The sequence below is a fragment of the Pristiophorus japonicus genome, chromosome 12 (genome assembly GCF_044704955.1).
Source record: "Pristiophorus japonicus isolate sPriJap1 chromosome 12, sPriJap1.hap1, whole genome shotgun sequence".
Classification (NCBI taxonomy): Eukaryota; Metazoa; Chordata; class Chondrichthyes; family Pristiophoridae; genus Pristiophorus; species Pristiophorus japonicus.
Window position 1 is genome coordinate 186703202 of NC_091988.1, and position 18011 is coordinate 186721212.

General features: G+C 43.9%; 1 protein-coding gene across 6 annotated transcripts in view; it reads right to left on the minus strand.

The window, feature by feature from the left end:
- osbpl2b (oxysterol binding protein-like 2b) overlaps positions 1 to 18011 on the minus strand; it is a 73368-nt gene that overhangs the window by 50315 nt on the left and 5042 nt on the right. For 2 of the 6 annotated variants that reach the window (XM_070896277.1, XM_070896276.1), the window contains exon 2: positions 12482 to 12618. The exons of 3 other annotated variants lie outside the window; for them this stretch is intronic. The gene's annotated coding sequence lies outside the window, so the exon portion shown is untranslated. The remainder of the gene's footprint in view (positions 1 to 12481; positions 12619 to 18011) is intronic. One more of the 6 variants, XM_070896282.1, reaches the window with a different exon arrangement.

The window sequence follows — 18011 nt, forward strand, 5'->3', positions numbered from 1 at the left end:
TTCCTCATTCTCGCTATTTCCGGGAGGTTTTTTGCGTCTTCTTCAGTGAAGACAGATACAAAGTATTTGTTTAATTTTTCTGCCATTTCCTTATTCCCCATTATAATTTCTCCTGTCTCAGCCTGTAAGGGACCCACATTTATTTTTTTACTAATCTTTTCCTTTTTTCATACCTATAGAAGCTGTTACAGACTGTTTTATGTTTCTCGCTAGTTAACGCTCATTCTATTTTTCCTTTATCAATTTCTTGGTCCTCCTTTGCTGAATTCTAAAATCCTCCCAATCCTCAGGCTTAGTGTTCTTTTTGGCAACGTTATAAGCCTCTTCCTTTGATTCAATACTGTCTTTAACTTCTCTTGTTAGCCACGGTTGGATCACTTTTCCTGTGGAGCTTTTGTCCCTTAAAAAAATGTATATTTGTTGTAAATTATGTATGAATTCTTTAAATGCTAGCCATTGCTCGTCTACTGTCACACCTTTTAATGTAGTTTCCCAATCTACCGGAACCAACTCACCTCTCATACCTATGTAGTTTGCTTTGTTTAGATTTAAGACCCCAGTTTCGGATTTAACTAAACCACATTCAAACTTAATATAAAATTCTATCGTATTATGGTCACTCTTCCCTAAAGGCCCTTGTACTACAAGGTTATTAATTAACCCTTTTTCATTGCACAATGCTAGATCTGAAATAGCCAGCTGCCTAGTTGGTTCCTCAACATACTGATCTAGAAAACTATCTTGTACACATTCCATGAATTCGTCCTCCACATTACTGCAAATTTGGTTTACCCAGTCTATATGTAGATTAAAGTCCCCCATGATTATTGTATTACCCTTGTTACTTAAATGCTTTTAGCTACCAAACTAGTTTGGAAGCTTAGCAATATCTCCTGTACCAAATATATTATCTTTTTGCAAGAAATGAGACGAGTAATACTATTTAATAACCCTCCATAATTAAGCAGCAATGCTCCCTAAAGACCCATAAATACAAATTACAATGTAAACTCAAGGTAGAAAAAAGCAGCTCCATCCCATAATGTATTTCAATACAAAGAAGAAATAATGAATTTATTAGAATATATGACACACTAACCACAATCTTGCATCAGCCTTGGCTCAGTGGTAGCACTCTCACCTCTGAGACAGTGATCATGGGATCAAGCCCCAAGCGGATACTGAAGGAGGGCTGCATTGTCGAGGTGTGTCATTCAGATGAGACGTTAAAACTCACACACGATCATAAAAGGTCCCGTGGCACTATTCGAAGAGGATCAGGGGAGTTCTCCTGGCTAACATTTATCCCTCAAATATCACTTAAAACAGATTTGGTCATTCATCTTATTACTGCTTGTGGGAGCTGCCATGTTTCCCCACATTATACCAGTGACATACTTCAAAAGTATTTAATTGGCTGTGGCGCACTTTGGGACCTCCTGAGGGTGTGAAAGACACGATCCAAATCCAATTTTTTTCTTTCTTAAAATACAATGTTACCTCAATAGACCTGCCATATGCTACCCTGAAGAATGCCAAACATATGAACATTTTACTTATCCATTATGATAAAATAAACCAAGCAAAGCAAGCTAATTTATTAGTAAGCCTCCTTAATCACAGTCCCTCTGGACGACTCATCACCCTCTTGCTGCTTTCCTTCTCTAAAGGCTAAGCAGGGCATTTAGAAGTGAAACTAAACAGTCACAATCCTAAATGCAATCATAGAAACATAGAAACATAGAAAATAGGTGCAGGAGTAGGCCATTCGGCCCTTCTAGCCTGCACCGCCATTCAATGAGTTCATGGCTGAACATGCAACTTCAGTACCCCATTCCTGCTTTCTCACCATACCCCTTGATTCCCCTAGTAGTAAGGACTTCATCTAACTCCTTTTTGAATATATTTAGTGAATTGGCCTCAACAACTTTCTGTGGTAGAGAATTCCACAGGTTCACCACTCTCTGGGTGAAGAAATTCCTCCTCATCTCAGTCCTAAATGGCTTCCCCCTTATCCTTAGACTGTGTCCCCTGGTTCTGGACTTCCCCAACATTGGGAACATTCTTCCTGCATCTAACCTGTCTAACCCCGTCAGAATTTTAAACGTTTCTATGAGGTCCCCTCTCATTCTTCTGAACTCCAGTGAATACAAGCCCAGTTGATCCAGTCTTTCTTGATAGGTCAGTCCCGCCATCCCGGGAATCAGTCTGGTGAACCTTCGCTGCACTCCCTCAATAGCAAGAATGTCCTTCCTCAGGTTAGGAGACCAAAACTGTACACAATACTCCAGGTGTGGCCTCACCAAGGCCCTGTACAATTGTAGCAACACCTCCCTGCCCTTGTACTCAAATCCCCTCGCTATGAAGGCCAACATGCCATTTGCTTTCTTAACCGCCTGCTATACCTGCATGCCAACCTTCAATGACTGATGTACCATGACACCCAGGTCTCGTTGCACCTCTCCTTTTCCTAATCTGTCACCATTCAGATAATAGTCTGTCTCTCTGTTTTTACCACCAAAGTGGATAACCTCACATTTATCCACATTATACTTCATCTGCCATGCATTTGCCCACTCACCTAACCTATCCAAGTCGCTCTGCAGCCTCATAGAATCCTCCTTGCAGCTCACACTGTCACCCAACTTAGTGTCATCCGCAAATTTGGAGATACTACATTTAATCCCCTCGTCTAAATCATTAATGTACAGTGTAAACAGCTGGGGCCCCAGCACAGAACCTTGCGGTACCCCACTAGTCACTGCCTGCCATTCTGAAAAGTCCCCATTTACTCCTACTCTTTGCTTCCTGTCTGACAACCAGTTCTCAATCCATGTCAGCACACTACCCCCAATCCCATGTGCTTTAACTTTGCACATTAATCTCTTGTGTGGGACCTTGTCGAAAGCCTTCTGAAAGTCCAAATACACCACATCGACTGGTTCTCCCTTGTCCACTCTACTGGAAACATCCTCAAAAAATTCCAGAAGATTTGTCAAGCATGATTTCCCTTTCACAAATCCATGCTGACTTGGACCTATCATATTACCTCTTTCCAAATGCACTGCGATGACATCCTTAATAATTGATTCCATCATTTTACCCACTATCAATGTCAGGCTGACCGGTCTGTAATTCCCTGTTTTCTCTCTCCCTCCTTTTTTAAAAAGTGGGGTTACATTGGCTACCCTCCACTCCATAGGAACTGATCCAGAGTCAATGGAATGTTGGAAAATGACTGTCAATGCATCCACTATTTCCAAGGCCACCTCCTTAAGTACTCTGGGATGCAGTCCATCAGGCCCTGGGGATTTATCGGCCTTCAATCCCATCAATTTCCCCAACACAATTTCCCGACTAATAAGGATTTCCCTCAGTTCCTCCTCCTTACTAGACCCTCCGACCCCTTTTATATCCGGAGCCATCAGTGCTATAGGATAAATGTGTTACCATTTTAACCATGAAATACAACTAAATTAAACGGTTTGTAACTTACTATTTCAACATTAGAATTAATCTAGATAAAATATTATTAAATGAGCATATATGCTAGCATTACAGATTATTTTAGCGTTTTGTTTGAAGGATCACACTAATGCTGCAAGGCATCAGACATTACAAAGAATATGTTAAGAGATTGTAACTAACCTAAAATTAGGCTGTATTTTGTAGATATGGGATGATGAATAAATAAGATGCATGTCAAAGAGAAGAGTTAAAAGTTAGTTTAAACCATGAATTCCACATTCAGGCAGTTATATTAGTGAGAACATGGTTTAAGCTTGTATTGCAGAAGATAGAGCCTCAAAACAGACTCCGTTGAGTCAACAATTGACCATTTTGAAAAGTTAGATTATATGGAGTAATGCGTACAAATCTAAAAACGTAATACAATGTACAAGCATTATAAGGCTTCATCATAGACAGTCCCTCGAAGCGAGGATGACTTGCTTCCATGCCAAAAAAAAGGATGAGTTCACAGGTGTTTCGAATGAAGAACCCGAACTACAGCCTGAAGGGTGGAAGATGCCTGTGTGTGGATTTTTTTTAACGCTTGGGTTGCACACCAGCCACCACACGGGCTTGACAGAGCTCGGTCTTGATCCAGTAGCAAGGATTAACCAAGACTACTGGAGACCTGCTCTGCTGCACGGACCTAGTGCGCATACATATTGCAGTGTGGGCTGGCCTGTGCTGCCCCTGGGCCCTTGGCCCCAAACAGACAAGCAATATTACGGATGTCGGACTAGCAGGCGTACATCAAAGAGGCAGTGGAGCAGGCGGGAGCGGTGGTGTAGAGGTAGAGCTGGATCTCAATTAAGAAATATAACAAAAGAAACACAATTTGAAAACACTGCACTTGGCCTTGCAATTTGTAACAGATCAATTCATTTCTATTTAAATTCTTGTGCAAATTTAATTCAACAGGACATGATTGAAGTTAAAAACAAGATTATCCTTTGATTCAACCTCTAAGGGTGACCATTCTGGTACTTGACTAATTATGGACAATTTTAAGAAACTAAGGCTGGCATTTTCCCCTAAAAAAAAACAGGCAGGTTTGGAGCATGGGGACAGTTCAATTGTTAAAAGTTGACCTGATCTCACCCACGTCCAGTTATAATGGAGGCAGGATGGGGAAAACCAACCCGCTCCCAGGGGGCGGTACTTTAATCTAAATATTGTAATGAGGCTGGCAGCCTCTTTATTACCTCCATTACGAATTTAACTGCCTGTGGATGGGTTTCACACAATTTGTACCTATCTTTTATACCTACCTCCTGGATACAGGATCCCTGCCTAACCCACTCCCGCGATCGAAGCCCCTCACAAGGCCTCCGATCCCCAACATGGAGGACTCACCCCCCACCCAACCGATGATGCCGAGACTGCCCACAATCCTCCGGTGGCCAGCCCAGATCCTCTCTCCACCCCCAGTGATCCCCAACCACCCCCTCCCACGATCCTCGATCATGCCGACCCCGCAAGCCCTATCCCGGACCGACACCTCGCAAGTGAGGCCTACCTGCCCGCAGGCTCTCAATCTGGCTGGCTGCGGGTGGGAATCCTCACATTCAAAACAGGCCCCGTCGTTAAAGTTGGCAGGGCCTGCGGGAAACCTGGCCTCCTGGGTTTCCTGCCCGCCTTGCAGGCTCCGCTGCCTTGGAGGCCCCCCCCAAAACGCCTCCCTTCAAAAAATTCTGGCCTAAGAGACCATACGATGTCAATCTTAATTTACAACACGTATTACTTTGAACTATTTCAGCATGCTGAAATATAAAATCGCTCGCAAAAAATTTGACAAATCCCTAAATGTTAGAGATTTGCATTTTAGCAAACTTTTCTTTGTGATCCTAGTTATGTTACATCGGCTTCTGGCATGATCATAAAGTCCTGCATATAAATTATACCTTCATACAAAAAGTAATTTACCTAGAACTTATACAGTAGTCATTTATAAAACTGTGGATTAACACTGCAATACCAGTGAAAAATAACTCAAGCCACGTATAACATATTTTAATTTAGGCTGATCAAAATAAATCCAGTTCAGATTTAACAGAACTTCAATAAATTGATGACAGTAGTCATTTATTTATTTTCAAGACACATTACATTATCTAAATAAATCTTCCAATTTTTATTTTGTTTTAATTTCACGATACAAATACCAAGGACTAGAAATTCGACAATTTTGCGACCAGGTTTTTGATGCTATTTCACCTTTTTTGGCGAAAACCCAGTTGGCGGAAAATTCAGAGAAGTTTTGCGGCAACGCTCCTCAAATACCACTGGAGAGAGAAGTGCCACCATGCAACACTTGAAATATGGCTTGCGCCAAAAATTTGGCTCTGAGCGCACCCGTATTTAGGGTGAAAAAAAACACCAAGGAAAAAGCTGCGTTGCAGCCCTTGGATCAGCGGTATGTATGAAGACCTGCAAAATAGGCAAGTTAAAGTTTTTATTTTTTTAATTCTTTTGCAGCAATTCGCTAGATAAGTGCTTTGTGAATTTTTTTTTCTTTTTTCTCCCCCCCCCCCACCCGCCCCCAATTCATTTTCAGGTGTTTTTCCGTCCTTCCCTAGGCCCAACTCGCAGCGGTATCAGCCTCCGACTAAAGTCGGCAGGGATCGCGGTTTGCGCCGTAAATCCTTGTGCAACGTCGATTTTTACTACTGCGCAAATTAAACCTTGAATTTACGGCCTCATAGCGATACCGTTGTGATAACAGTAATTTTGGCGAAAAAATACAATTATCGCGAGAAACGAATTTCTAACCCTAACAGTTTTTTTTAAATGAATTAATTCATGGGATGTGGGCAAGACCAGCATTTATTACCCATCCCTAATTGCCCTCGAGAAGGTGGTGATGAGCCGCCGGCTTGAACCGCTGCAATCTATGGAGGTGAAGTTACTGCCACAGATCTGTTAGGGAGGGAGTTCCAGCATTGTGACCCAACGACGATGAAGGAACACCGATATATTTCCCAGTCAGGATGGTATGTGACTTGGAGGGGAACTTGCAGATGGTGGTGTTCCCATGCGCCTGCTGCCCTTGTTCTTCTAGGTGGTAGAGGTCGTGGGTTTAGGAGGTGCTGTCGAAGAAGCCTTGGCGAGTTGCTGCAGTGCATCTTGTAGATGGTAGTCACTGCCACTCAGTGCTCCAGTGATGGAGGGAGTGAATGTTTAAGATGGTGGATGGGGTGCCAATCAAATGGGCTACTTTGTCCTGGATGGTGTCGAGCTTCTTTGTTGGAGCTGCACTCATCCAAGCAAGGAGTGTGTATTCCATCAAACTCCTGACTTGTGCCTTGTTGATGGTGGAAAGACTTTGGGGAGTCAGGAGGTGAGTCACTAGCCGCAGAATACCGAGTCTCTGACCTGCTCTTGTTGCCACAGTATTTATGTGGCTAGTCCAGTTAAATTTCTGGTCAATAGTGTCCCCCAGGATCTTGACGGTGGGGGATTTGGCGATGGTGGCGATGCTCTCTCTTGTTGGAGATGGTCATTGTCTGGCACTTGGGTGGCATGAATGTTATTACTCAGCCCATGCCTGAATGTTGCTCAGGTCTTGCTGCATGCAAGCATGGATTGCTTCATTATCTGAGGGAATTGCAAATGGAACTGAACAGTGTGCAATCATCAGCAAACATCCCCATTTCTGACGTTATGATGGAGGGAAGGTCATTGATGAAACATCTGAGGATGATTGAGCCTAGGATACTGCCGAGGTACTCCAGTAGTGATGTCCTGGGGGGCTGAGATGATTGGCCTCCAACAACCACAACCATCTTCCTTTGTGCTTAGTATGATTCCAGCCAGTGGAGAGTTTCCATCGATTCCCATTGACTTCAATTTTGTTAGGGCTCCTTGATGCCTTGATTTCAAGGACAGTCACTCTCAATTCACCTCTAGTATTCAGCTCTTTGACCATGTTTGGACCAAGGCTGTAATGAGGTCTGCAGCCAAGTGATCCTGGCAGAAACCAAACTGAGCATTGGTGAGGTTATTGGTGAGCAAGTGCCACTTAATAGCACCGTTGACGACACCTTCCACCACTGATGATTGAGAGTAGGCTGATGGAGCGGTAATTGGCCAGATTGGATTTGTTTTGCTTTTTGTGGACAGGACATACCCAGGCAATGTTTCACTTTGTCGGGTAGATATCAGTGTTGTATCTGTACTGGAATAGCTCCGCTAGAGGCACAGCTAGTTCTGGAGCACGTCTTCAGTACTACAGCCAGGATGTTGTCAGGGCCCATAGCCTTTGCTGTATTCAGTGCGCTCAGCCGTTTCTTGATAAAACGTGGAGCGAATCAAATTGGCTGAAGACTTGCTTCTGTGATGGTGAGACCTCTGGCGGAGGCTGTGATGGATCATTCACTTGGCACTTCTGGCTGCGAACGCTTCAGCCTGGTCTTTTGCATTCACATATTGGGCTCCACCAGCATTGAGGATGGGGATATTCATGAAGCCTCCTCCTCCAGTTGGTTGTTTAATTGTCCACCACCATTCACAATTGGATGTGACAAGACTGCAGAGCTTTGATCTGATCCGTTGGTTGTGGGATCGCTTAGCTGTCTGTAGCATTCGTGTAGTCCTGTGTTGCAGCTTCACCAGGTTGGCACTTCATTTTTAGGTACGCCTGGTGCTGCTCCTGGCATGCTTCTCTGCACTCCTCATTGAACCAGGGTTGGTCCCCTGGCTTGATGGTAATGGAAGAGTGAAGGATATGCCAGACCATGAAGTTACAGATTGCGGTGGTATACAATTCTGCTGTTGCTGATGGCCCACAGCCCTATCAGCAGTAGTACATATCCAGGGATGGTAATGGAGGTGTCTGGGACGTTGGCTGAAAGGTATGAGTATGACTAGGTTAGACTGTTGTTTGACAGTCTGTGGGGCAGCTCTCCCAAATTTGGCACAAATCCCTAGATGTTAGAGAGGAAGACTTTGCTGGGTCGAGTGGGCTGCAGTGTCCAAATCTGGTGCCGAGGTTAATGCTGGGTGGTCCGCCTGGTTTTATCCTTATTATTTTTCCTAGTGGTTTGTGTTATATATGTAACCCTGTAAATACCTTGTGTAACCACCAGAGGGCTCATCTCCTGGAGTCCCAAGGGATCCCACAATCCCTTGGGAGCAACTGTACTTAAGGAAGCCCCACAGGCTGGAGAGGCACTCTGGAGACCTGCAATAAAAGACTACGGTCACACTTTACTTTGAGCTCACAGTATCCAGTCAGACTCTTTATTCATACATAACAGTTTGATATAACCGAGTGATTTGCTAGGCCATTTCAGAGGGCAGTTAAGAGTCAACCACATTACTGTGGGTCTGGAGTCACATATAGGCCAGACTGGGTAAGGGCAGCAGATTTCCTTCTCTAAAAAGGTTCATTAGTGAGACTAGTGGGTTTTTAACGACACTCTGGTAGTTTCATGGTTAGCTTTTTATTCCAGATTTATTTAATTAACTGAATTTACAGGGCAAAATTTGGTACCGCCCCGGAACAGTCGCGAGTGGGGAGTTCCTGCGGCAGAGAGGCTTACTGCCCCAGAGAGGAAGTGGAGCACAAACTTTCATGCACCACTTCCTCTTGAGGACAGGAGCGGAGCGCAAAGCCACGCGAAGTTCACAGTACTATGCGGTGGGACGCGTAGCGCTGGCACATAGACAGGGCCCGCTCCTTCGTTAAAGGGGAAGGTCAAGCTGCTGATACTGCGGGCAGGAAACGGAGCCATCGCTGAACCACCAGGGAGCGGGGTGCCGTGGCAGCAGCCTGGAACACAAGCGGAGTGCTGGGCTGCAAAAGTGGACCCCGCGATCTACCAACAAGGCCACGACCGGTAAGTCACCCATTTTTTTTCCTGCCGCACCTCCCCATTAATGTTCACCTCACGAGCGTCCTGCAGCCTGGTACATACGCTACCGAATTTTCGCTCCGGGACGAAAATGGATCGCTGTGTACGGTAGTGATGTCATCATTGTTGGCGCAGCGGCGTTATCGGTAGGTACAGGGCACTACCAGTTACCGCCGCCGCTAAACTCCCGCGGAATTCCGTGGGAATCAGTAGCGGCGCTACAACCGGCCAAAAAGTCGTACGGGAGGCGCAAACGCCCCAAATTTTTCCCCCTTAAACTCTATAACTGCCATGGTGTGATTTGAATTCATGTCTCCGGATCATTAGTCCAGTCCTCTGGATTACTAGTCCATTAACATTATGCTACCATTCCTGGCAGTTTTTCAATTGCAATTGGCACGCACTACCTAAAGACATACAATGTTAAATGATGTACAGGAGTGAGGATGCTTATCCTATTTATTTTCTAATAAAAGAAAACACCCAACTATTAATGGAAAAAGCACTACTGTATATTATACTGGAATGAAACATCAAGTTACTGGCTTAGAATTAATAGTAGCTCTTTTTTATCTGCCAGATGGCCGACTTGTGGAAATCTATCGGCATGTTAAAAAAAATCTCCAACCCAAGCAACCAAAAAAATCTAGACCCGAGGGCTTCTGTTTGTCCAGTTTGGAGTACACATACTTCTCATAGGAACACACATCCCATTTACTCAACTCCAGAGAGCTTTCAAAGCGGTTGGCAAAACCAAGGCTTAGTGCTCCATTTGTGGATACAGGGGAACTGTTGGATTTTAACTAGCTAAAGCCAAGCAGGTTACCAGAGCTGCTTCACATTGCTTGTCCAGCTAGATTACCCTACCTGTTTGGGCATTGGCTTGCAGGAGCTTCCGGAGCAAACTGGGAAAACTTCTAATTTCCAGTCATAGGAATAACCTTCCTGGTTTCTTCAGTGAGCAAACCCCCCGCTCCAGCTCATTACCAACAGCACCCTGGAGTACTGCAGGCCTGTCTGATTCAGACCTTGGAATACCAAGACAGCCACATACAAGCTTCCATTTGTTGCACCCGCTGCTGCCACCCTGCCCCCCACCCCGCTAGTCCAAGCTGACGATTTTGTCTGAAGCTTTGAGAGCTAGTCAGGCCAGATAACTCCAGGGATGGTCAGAAAAAAGACTACCATGTATACATTATAACTTAACAGAGGAGTTGCGAATTATTTGCTCAATAACTACTATAAATTTTATGAAGTGCCTCTGTTACTATTCACTTGTTCAAAGTGGACATAGAAATATAAAAAATATGGACTGAATGTTCAACTTTAAGATGAGGACTACATTATAAATATGTGCCCTAGTCCAATTATCCCCCACCCTCTAATCCTGCTTCACTTGAAGACTATGCTTGGTCCTGACTCCCCATATGCAATGACATAGGAGACAGATTAGTGAGCTACCTTCTATCTATCCCAAAACATAGAAACATAGAAAATAGGTGCAGGAGTAGGCCATTCGGCCCTTCGAGCTTGCACTGCCATTTAATGAGTTCATGGTTGAACATGCAACTTCAGTGCCGTATTCCTGCTTTCTCGCCATACCCCTTGATCCCCCTAGTAGTAAGGACTTCATCTAACTCCTTTTTGAATATATTTAGTGAATTGGTCTCAACAACTTTCTGTGGTAGAGAATTCCACAGGTTCACCACTCTCTGGGTGAAGAAGTATCTCCTCATCTCGGTCCTAAATGGCTTCCCCCTTATCCTTAGACTGTGACCCCTGGTTCTGGACTTTCCCAACATCGGGAACATTCTTCCTGCATCTAACCTGTCTAAACCCGTCAGAATTTTAAACGTTTCTATGAGATCCCCTCTCATTCTTCTGAACTCCAATGAATACAAGCCCAGTTGATCCAGTCTTTCTTGATATGTCAGTCCCGCCATCCCGGGAATCAGTCTGGTGAACCTTCGCTGCACTCCCTCAATAGTAAGAATGTCCTTCTTCAAGTTAGGAGACCAAAACTGTACACAATACTCCAGGTGTGGCCTCACCAAGGCCCTGTACAACTGTAGCAACACCTCCCTGCCCCTGTACTCAAATCCCCTCGCTATGAAGGCCAACATGCCATTTGCTTTCTTAACCGCCTGCTGTACCTGCATGCCAACCTTCAATGACTGATGTACCATGACACCCAGCTCGTTGCACCTCCCTTCCTAATCTGTCACCATTCAGATAATAGTCTGTCTCTCTGTTTTTACCACCAAAGTGGATAACCTCACATTTATCCACATTATACTTCATCTGCCATGCATTTGTCCACTCACCTAACCTATCCAAGTCACTCTGGAACCCCATAGCATCCTCCTCGCAGCGCCACCCAACTTAGTTTCATCCGCAAATTTGGAGATACTACAGTTAATCCCCTCGTCTAAATCATTAATGTACAATGTAAACAGTTGGGGCCCCAGCACAGAACCTTGCGGTACCCCACTAGTCACTGCCTGCCATTCTGAAAAGTACCCATTTACTCCTACTCTTTGCTTCCTGTCTGACAACCAGTTCTCAATCCATGTCAGCACACTACCCCCAATCCCATGTGCTTTAACTTTGCACATTAATCTCTTGTGTGGGACCTTGTCGAAAGCCTTCTGAAAGTCCAAATACACATCAACTGGTTCTCCCTTGTCCACTCTACTGGAAACATCCTCAAAAAATTCCAGAAGATTTGTCAAACATGATTTCCCTTTCACAAATCCATGCTGACTTGGACCTGTATGCCTTACAATCTTCCTCTGTATATAGATCATATATACATACATACACATATTATGTCTGTGCACACTACCCGTCAACTTTTTTCATTATAATTTTTTATGGCTGCATTTATGATAGGAATCGGTTATGTAAACCTGTCATACATTAATTACACTCTCCTGCCAGTTGTAGTGTTAGAGCCTCAGTTTCCAGATCCCTGCTCTTCAGCCTGGTACTGCAGAGAAATTCCTATGCTCCAACCAGCTCTACTACTCTGTTCCCAAACTATCATACAGTTTATTATCTAGCTATAGAGTAAACGCACGACTTTAAATTGATGCCTGAATTGTACCTGTATAATTTACCTGGTCGAATTATTCTCCCCAACCCCACCACCAAGCAATACGAGAGGAGCAGCACAGCGGCAGACCTTAAAGCAGCGCGAGACCCGACCCGAGCGGCACTCCACCAAGCAGTCGTGAGAGGAGCAGCCCAAACTGATCTGAAGGCAAAAAGTAGAAAGAACCAAAATCAAAGTGAGGTCACAGGAAAGAAGGGAAGTGTTTGGTTGGTGAGTTTCTCTCTCTTTTCTGGGGCATTGGTTTGAATTAAGAGCTGGGATTAAAAACAAAACTTGAAAACTTAATAAACTAAATACATTAAAGATGGTAGGACAGGCGTACGTGTTTCTGCTGTTGCACGTGGGAGCTGGTTGACCCCATTGAGGTCCACAGCAACCACAGCTGCAGGAAGTGTCTGCAGTTTGAGGAACTTCGGCTCCGTGTTGAGCTGGAATCTGAGCTGTAGACACTGCGACACATCAGGGAGGGGCAAGTTACCTGAACACTGTGTTCCAGGAGGCAGTCACACCCCTTAGATTAATTCATTCAAATTTGGTCCGTGGTCAGGGACAGGAGGGTGTGACTACAAGCGAGGCAGGTATGGGGACTCAGGAGGTAGTGATGGAGGAGTCTCGGCCCTTGCTCTTGTCCAACATGTTCGAGGCTCTTACTCCCTGTGTAGATGAGAGCAGGGACTGCAGGGAGGATGAGCAAACTGACTACCGTTGTACAGGGGGCCATTCAAGTGGGGGGAATAAAAAGAAACACTGTAGTGGTAGGGGACAGTATCATTAGAGGGATAGATACGGTTCTCTGCAGCCAAGAGCATGAATCCCGAAGGCTGTGTTGCCTGCCCGGTGCCAGGGTTAAGGACATCTCTTCTGGCCTGGAGAGAAACTTGGAATGGGAGGGGGAAGATCCAGTTGTCATGGTCCACGTGGGTACCAATGACATAGATAGGACAAAGAAAGAGGTTCTGTTGAGGGATTATGAGCAGCTAGAGGCTAAATTAAAAAGCAGTACCACAAAGATAATAATCTCTGGTTTAGTACCTGAGCCACGAGCAAATTTGCATAGGGTAAATAAGATCAGAGATTTAAACAGGTAGCTCAAAGATTGGTGTGGGAGAAATGGGTTTTGGTTCGTGGGACACTTAACACCAGAACTGGGGTAAGATTAAGCTGTTCCGTTCGGACGGGCTCCACTTAGACCATGCTGGGACTAGGGTCCTGGTGAATCAAATAACTGGGGCTATTAATGGGCCCAAATTTGCCCAGGAATTGCTCCTTTTTTTTGGAGCAACTTGATTTTTCTGGAGAATCTTAAAAATCTCCATTCTACACATTCAATTTGCGCCAGTGTAAGTGAGTGAGTTAGGATTTTTTTTTAAGTTTAGTTTTTTTTCCAAAAGGGGGCGTTACCAGCCGCCTACGCCCGTTTTGGCCATTTAAGCCACTATGCACAGCTAATAGTTGCTCCAAACTAACTTAGGCCAGCGTATGTGACCACTTGTGGCGGCACAGAAAACCCTTGCGGAGAGTTAAGAAATCAGCGCGGGTAGGTACTTAATGACTTGACTAAAGAATGTGAATAGGATCAAACAGCTATACAGGGCATATGACAAACTTCACAAAGTTAATTTACTCTACAACAGAAGCATTCATGGAAGCGTAAACTACAAAAATAAAAGTAGTGACAAAACATATTTACATAATTTTTTCAAAATATCCAAATTAAAGTTATTACCCCTCCCCCCGCCATCAAAACACTCTCTCTCCCCTCTTCCTGCCGCCCCCCCCTACCCCCCCCAATCAAAGCTCTCCTCCTCCTCCCCCTGCCGCCCCATCAAAACTCTCCTCACTAAACAAAGCACAACCATCAATAAATAATAAAACTCAAGTCCTACCTCTGGCCGGAAAGTCAGCGGGCTGGCCAGCCAGTGCGGGAGGCCACTCGGCCGGGGATAGGTGCGGGACTCTCTCTGTGGCATGCAGCAGCCCGGCGCGCGTCGTGATGCCACTCGGCCTCCAGTGCGCATGCGTTGAGCTGCCGGCACTCTTGAGCGCAGAGCCCTAACTCCGCCCCCTAATTGAATTGCCACACCGCGCCAAGCCATGGGAGAGGCCACAGAGTGACTAGAATGCGGGGACAACTTTTTGCCACCGTTTTTATCCTAGGAAGTCAGCGCACCTTGGGTGAGTGCGCCAAAAATTGGCAGGGGCCAATGCTGAGCCTGTAGAGAGGGCTTTAAACTAATTAGTGGGGGGGGGGGGGGGGGGTGGGTGGGGGAGGAATTAGGTGAGCGAAAAATTTTTAAAAGTCAAAGAATAAGGAGAAGCCAATAGGGTAGCACTGGGGGAAAATGAAAACCTGAGCATGTCAGGAAGACACAGAATGTATAAACAAAGATGAATCAGAAAGTGGGGTCAAAGCAGGAAGAAATGGTAAAAAAAAATGTAAAAGCTCTTCATCTGAATGCACGTAGCATTCGCAACAAAACAGATGAGTTGACGGCACAAATAGATACAAATGGGTATGATCTGATAGCTATTACAGAGACGTGGTTGCAAGGTGACCCAGACTGGGAACTAAATATTCGGGGGTATTCGACAATTCGGAAGGACAGACAGAAAGGAAAAGAAGGTGGGGTAGCACTGTTAATAAAGGATGAGGTCAGTGTGTTAGTGAGAAATGATATTGGTTCATAAAACCAAGATGTTGAATCAGTTTGGGTGGAGATTAGGAATAATAAAGGGAAAAAGTCACTAGTGGGTGTAGTCTATAGGTCCCCCCAACAGTAGCTACACTGTTGGACGGAGTATAAATCAGGAAATAATGGAGGCTTGTAAAAAATGAACGGCAATAATCATGGGTGATTTTAACCTTCATATTGATTGGACAAAGCAAATTGGCCAGGGCAGCCAAGAGTGTATCCGGGATAGTTTCCTTGAACAGTACGTTGCGGAACCAACCAAGGAGCAGGCTCTCTTAGATCTGGTACTGTGTAATGAGACAGGATTAATAAATGATCTCCTAGTAAAGGATCATTTAGGAATGAGTGACCATAACATGGTTGAATTTCAAATTCAGTTGGAGGGTGAGAAAGTTGGATCTCAAACCAATGTCCTGAGCTTAAATAAAGGAAACTACAAAGGTATGAAGGCAGAGTTGGCTAAAGTGGACTGGGAAAATAGATTAAAGTATGGGATGGTTGATGAGCAGTGGCAGACATTTAAGGAGATATTTCATAACTCGGCCCAAAAATATATCCCAATGAGAAGGAAAGACTAAGAAAAGAGATAACCATCCGTGGCTAACTGAGGAAATAAGGGGTGGTATCAAATTGAAATCAAGGACATACAATGTGGCCAAGACTAGTGGGAAACTTTTAAAAGCCAGCAAAGAATGACTAAAAAGATGATAAAGAGAGGGATGATAGATTATGAAAGTAAACTAGCACTGAATATAAAAATAGATAGTAAGAATTTCAGGTACATAAAAAGGAAAAAAGAGTGGCTAAAGTAAATGTTGGTTCCCCCAGAGGATGAGGCTGGGGAATTAATAAGGGAGAACAGGGAAATGGCAGAGACATTGAACAAATATTTTGTATCGGTCTTCACGGTAGAAGACACTAAAAACATCCCAATAGTGGATAATCAAGGGGCTATAGGGAGGGAGGAACTTAATACAAATCACTAAAGAAATAGTACTCGGTAAAATAATGGGACTAAAGGCAGACAAGTCCCCACGACTTGATGGCTTACATCCTAGGGTTTTAAAAGAAGTGGCTGTAGAGATAGTGGATGTATTGGTTGTAATCTACCAAAATTCCCTGGATTCTGGAACGGGCCCAGCGGATTGGAAAACAACAAATGTAAAGTCCCTATTTAAAAAAAGGAGGCAGACAAAAAGCAGGACACAAAAAAATCTACAAAAGGGATATAGACAGGCTAAGTGAGTGGGCAAAAGTTTGGCAGGTGGAGTACAATGTGGGAAAATGTGAGGTTATCCACTTTGGTAGAAAAAAAATAGAAAAGCAAATTATAATTTAAATGGAAAAAAATTGCAAACTGCTGCAGTACAGAGGGACCTGGGGAATCCTTGTGCATGAAACACAAAAAGTTAGTATGTAGGTGCAGCAAGTAATCAGGAAGGCAAATGGAATGTTGGCCTTTATTGCAGGGCGGGGGGAGGGGAAGAAAGAAAGTATAAAAGCAGAGAAGTCCTGCTACAACTGTACAGGGTATTGGTGAGGTCACGCCTGGAGTACTGCGTACAGTTTTGGTCTCCGTATTTAAGAAAGGATATACTTGCATTGGAGGCTGTTCAAATAAGATTCACTAAGTTGATTCCAGAGATAAGAGGGTTGAAGATAGGTTGGGTCTATACACATTGGAGTTCAGAAGAACGAGAGATGATCTTATCGAAACATATAAGGGGGCTCAACAAGGTGGATGCAGAGAGGATATTTCCACTCATAGGGGAAACTAAAACTAGGGGACATAGTCTCAGAATAAGGGGCATTTAGAACTGAGATGAGGAGGAATTTCTTCTCAGATCGTTGTAAGTCTATGGAATTCTCTGCCTCAGAGAGCTGTGGAGGCTGGGTCATTGAATATATTTAAGGCAGATATAGATAGATTTTTGAGCATAAGGGAATAAAGGGTTATGGGGAGCTGGCAGGGAAGTGGAGCCGAGTTCATGATCAGACCAGCCATGATCTTATTAAATGGCAGAGCAGGCTCGAGGGGCCAGGTGGCCTACTCTTGCTCCTATTTCTTATGTTCTTATGAGTACATCTCATCTTGAGTCCCGCTTGCAAAGCCAAAAGAACGTGACTGGTATGTAAAGTATACAGCCAATTAAATGTTGAGGTTTTACATGACAATGGAATGAGTGCAACAGTATAAATATAGCTGTACTATGCAATACATTCAGAAGTTTGATGCATTTTTATAAGGAACACAAATGTAGTAAATTTTTTAACATCTAAAGCTTCACACAAATGAAGCATCTACTGCAATTTTGGCATATGCATTAATCATTCTCAGGAAGCAGAATCGAGCAATATTTGTCTACGTATGAGAATTTAATCTTTCCCATTGTGATCCAAAAATTGAGAAAATCTATTAGTCAGAAGTTGTTGTAATCCTATTTCATTTCCCCATCCCCCATTAGAACATGACTGATATCAGATGCTAGCATTTGTACCAAATATAGCAAAAGCAAACTGGATCAATAGATTTCTGTGCATCTAAATTACTGATTTATTTTATAATTTTCAAAACTTCAATTTGGTTACCCTGAACCCTGTGAATGCATCCAACAAATCACTGTCAGATGTGGAAGACAGTGTCTAATATATAAAAGCTGATATGATGAAAGTTGTGTGTCTGTAGAACATCTATTCACTTATATATGTACTGCTGTAGTAATCAGTTTGACAATTTATTTGTTTAAATATTAGCAGCCTGGGGGATTTCTGGCAACTTATCCCATCAGTGGATGTGAAAATAATTCGCTTTAAAATCTATACGCGAATGCATCTCCATGA